Here is a 4,131-nt window from a genome sequence, read left to right on the forward strand (position 1 = left end):
CGGAAGTATGTCTAGAGATTTGGAGATGGTGGGGATGTCATAATGTAAATATGTTTGGAACATCTCTAAACAGAAGATAGAGGTGTTTAGTTTGCCAGTTCCGGATCCTGTAGCATGGAAAGTAAATGGCTTGTTACAAGACTGGTCAAATCTAGATTTGTACGTTTTTCCTTTGTTCTCCATGAATCAATATGCAGTCAAGTTCAAGGCATTAACAAACAGCAGGATGATGCTTATGGCTCCTAATTGGCCTGAAAGAGAGTGGTTTATAGATGTCTGGCCTCTATTGGTGAAGTGACTGAAAAGGTTGCCATGCAAAAACAAACTTCTCATACAACTTTTTTTGGAGTAGTACTGTACTGTACATCCAAACCCTTACATACTACATCTAACTGCATGGAAACTATCCACCATATTCATTGAGACAAAGCACTATCAAAGGGAATGAAATGCATGTCGAGAAATATATTAGCAAATAGGACTAGCTTGAACAATATTGTTAAATTTTTGCATTTCCTTCGTTATGAAAAGAATCTTTCCATTGTAGCTATTAAAGGATATAGATCCATGCCCAATACTGGGCTCAGATATCAAAGGTTAGATTTATCTGTTTCAAGTATTATTGTGGATGTATTTAGGTCCCTTATGATTAGAAACCTTCAACAATCAGAGGAATTTTTTGGAATTTAGATGTAGCCTACAGTAGTTTTAATATTTCTGAAAGGTTCGCAATTTAAACTTTTGTTTGCCCGAAGAGGGCCCTTAAAAATTATTTGGCCAAACATTTTAGGGGTAATGTTCCTATTTGTTTTTTGGTATTATGATGTTTAATCTTCCTTTGTGTCCTAATAAATATTGTATGTAAATTGTTTAAAGAATCCATATTTCCATTCAGGATCTTCATCCAGCCTTATCTGAAGAAGGACTGAAAACGTCACATGAAAACATGCGAACACTTATGGAGAAATTAGCTCAACTCTCAGAAAGCATAGAGAGGCTGCACACTAACACAAGTAGTGACCGAAAGACAAGCAGCAATGAGCGTAAAACAACCAGTCATCAAGTGTCATCTAATCAACCATCTGGTCAGAGAATCAGTGATCATTCTAATCACTCAAACCTTAACACAGGAGTAAGTGAAAATCTCTCAAATCGTTCAAGTGACCCATTAAATGTTACTAGTCCTCTGGCAACTTCTAGTCCCCAGAATGCTAACATTGGTAGTTCCTTTTCTAATAATGCTAATCATCATTCTAGTCCAGCAAGTTCAAGCACTGCACAAGGACAGCACAATGCTAATAATGTCAACCGTAATCGAAATTCTGGAGGGTATCAATCGACAATAAAAAATGGGAAGAATGCTGAATCTTGATGAATGCTCGTCTGGTGGATATCTTTTACCAATGTTTACAAAACTTGTTACTAGTGTGGTTTGTTTGGAGCTAGATGCTTTTGATAACTCTAATTGATAATTTTAAAGATCTGTCCATATAAGAGTTTGTATTTTATCCATTATATGAAAAGACTTATATGTATGGAGTTAAAGCGTTCAAAACCTATTATGCTTAACTTCTGTTGTTTTTTATACAAATATGTAGAATATTGTTCTGTTATACATACATACACTGTATGCAGTTACTCATTTTTTATGTTTTGTGTGAAGAATTGAGTTATTTAATATTTAAATGCTTATACTGTATTCTGGACGATTATTCACAATAAATAATGCAGATCACCATGCATTTTGTACAATACAATCAAACTTTTACAGTGTGAAGTGCAATATTAATCTTAAGAGAACGTGGTTTCCATTTGAAATCATAGTTTATATCTTTGTAGAAAAAAAAAGTAATTTTTCATGTGAAAACTGCAAGATCAAAAAGGAAGAAGTCCCAATGAAATTTTTTACTAGCTGATATATGCTAATGTATCTTTCAGAATATTTATAAAACCAATCAGTACATTGCAGTTATACAAACAGCAGTTATTTATTTTCCCTCAAATGGCCATGTAACTTAAAGCTTGTCAGTTCTTTTAAAGTACAATATATCTTCAGTACCTTTTTATAAAAAGAATGTGCGTGTTTGAAAGAGTAAATAAGGGAGATGCATGTTGACTTGAAAGATGTGTCTCTTGTAATTTTTTTTTAGTAATTATCCTGGATAGCTGTGCCATAAATGATAGAAACTCGGTGATATAATTTATTCAACATCTGTAACTATTGTACAGAGTACAGACATAAATTACCATAAATTAGCCTGTTTTGTGTTTGTCTAAGCAAGTGTTATCTTTTATTGTTTAATTAAATATAAAAAGTCATCTCAGCTAGGTGGTTAGATGTGATGTAATTACTTTATGGCATCATGAGAGTCTAGCATATAGTTTTTTACAATTGTTAATCGGGTTTTCCTTCATAAATTTGTATCTTCTTGTATCTCTTCAGAAATACTTATTAATCAGTGTGGTGTAAGGTTGTTATTCACATTATTCTTGTTCCAAACTTTGATTTTTTGTATTTTTATCAAATTTGAATCACAACAAGACCATTACAAAGGAAAAGTAGTTCCAAAGTACCACCTGTGTCCCTTAGTCCCTTGGCACCAGAAAAAATTCAATATAGGTAAAAACAGGCGAATTATTTATTTTTTCAATTTCCATCTGTCTAATATTTTATGATGCTACTGTGATGAAAAGAATAGTTCCAATGCATTACATGTATATTACTGCATTGTCATTCGGGAATGTCCCATGACTAAATGCCCATAAAAAGTATGTGCATGATATTATCAGTATTTATTCAATTTTAAAAGTTACAGCATCAACGTTGTGTAGAAAAGATTTTAGACAACTCAAAAAACCATTGACTTGTGCAGACTTCCAGATAATAGAATACCCACTTCTGGAAGACAAAACTGAACAAAAAAGAAAGTAGATAAATTTAAGAAAGATTATTTACAAGTGTAGTAAGTCAATACAAAACTATAAGATGAACAATTCAGATAAACTGGCAAAGAAACATGGTGTACAATAAAGCAACATTTTAGCCTCTTGAAGTCAGTTAGGAATATATTAAAAGTTAGAAACAAAAAGCTTCTGTAACTACAATTTTACATTATACCACTTCAGATTTAGAATGCTGATGCTTTGAAATTTTATTCACATTCATTAAACTGAGAAGTTTTGTAGCCATTAGAAAAATTATTAAACAGGAAATCTCTTAATGACAGTCTCAGTCATAGCTATCATCATATGAAATACTTGAATAAACAAAATCTCTTGGAGTAAATTTGTCCAGAGAGTAAAGGTTCCATAACTGAAATGATCAGAATCAAAAGTACAGTGTATATTGAATGTCAAATATAGGGATATAACCCTCGGTTACCTTGTGCAACACACTGTAGACTTTTAAATAGGTCTTTGAACTTCCTTGAAATCATAGTTACATTGCTTTCCCTGCTGTTTGATTTTCATATTAAGAATGTTTCCCAGATAAATTACATAATGATAATATTTTAGATCCATTCCTTGTGGTCTTTTCTCACCTATATGTCCAATTTTTTTCTGATTATCCTTACTTCTATTTCCTCTCATGGATTTCAAGATTTCTTGCCTTTATATTAGTTAATTGGGATTTAGTCATTATTTCTGACTTCTACAGTATGCTGTTGATAGTGCTGAAGGTTTTTTGCTGTGTCCATTTACCCTCCTAGTTACATTACTTTCTGCCTTTTACTTTTCATTCAATATTTTATTCCTTTCCACCTACCTGTTCAACTTCTTTAATCTCATTTAGACTAGAAATGCTACTCAGTGGTCTCTTGAAATTACTCTATGATGATAATACACCTGATCATTTGGCTACTCTGAAAATTCATCTAGCTAATTTTAATAAAGTGGAGATTTAGGCTGTTGAAGTTTCATATACAGATGGTCCTCAGATTTATGAACAAGATCCGTTCTTACGATGAGACGAAAGTAAATTTTTGTCATAAGCGGGGTTTACATGGATATTGTGCGTACATACATAAATACTGCATACGTATAATAATACTTTAGAAAAAGATAGGAAATAATCCCTTACCATTCATAAATTACTTTACTCTATGCATACAAATACTTGTACGCTATACA

At 32.3% G+C, this 4,131-nt stretch overlaps 1 long non-coding RNA gene across 1 annotated transcript; it reads left to right on the forward strand.

Moving 5' to 3' along the window:
- Positions 1-481: 481 nt before the first annotated feature.
- On the forward strand, positions 482-2,571 carry LOC137654460 (uncharacterized). The gene is made up of 2 exons (XR_011046637.1): positions 482-1,132; positions 1,258-2,571. It is a non-coding gene; the product is annotated as an uncharacterized lncRNA (long non-coding RNA).
- Positions 2,572-4,131: the final 1,560 nt, after the last annotated feature.

The sequence above is a fragment of the Palaemon carinicauda genome, chromosome 15, assembly GCF_036898095.1.
Source record: "Palaemon carinicauda isolate YSFRI2023 chromosome 15, ASM3689809v2, whole genome shotgun sequence".
Taxonomy (NCBI): Eukaryota; Metazoa; Arthropoda; class Malacostraca; order Decapoda; family Palaemonidae; genus Palaemon; species Palaemon carinicauda.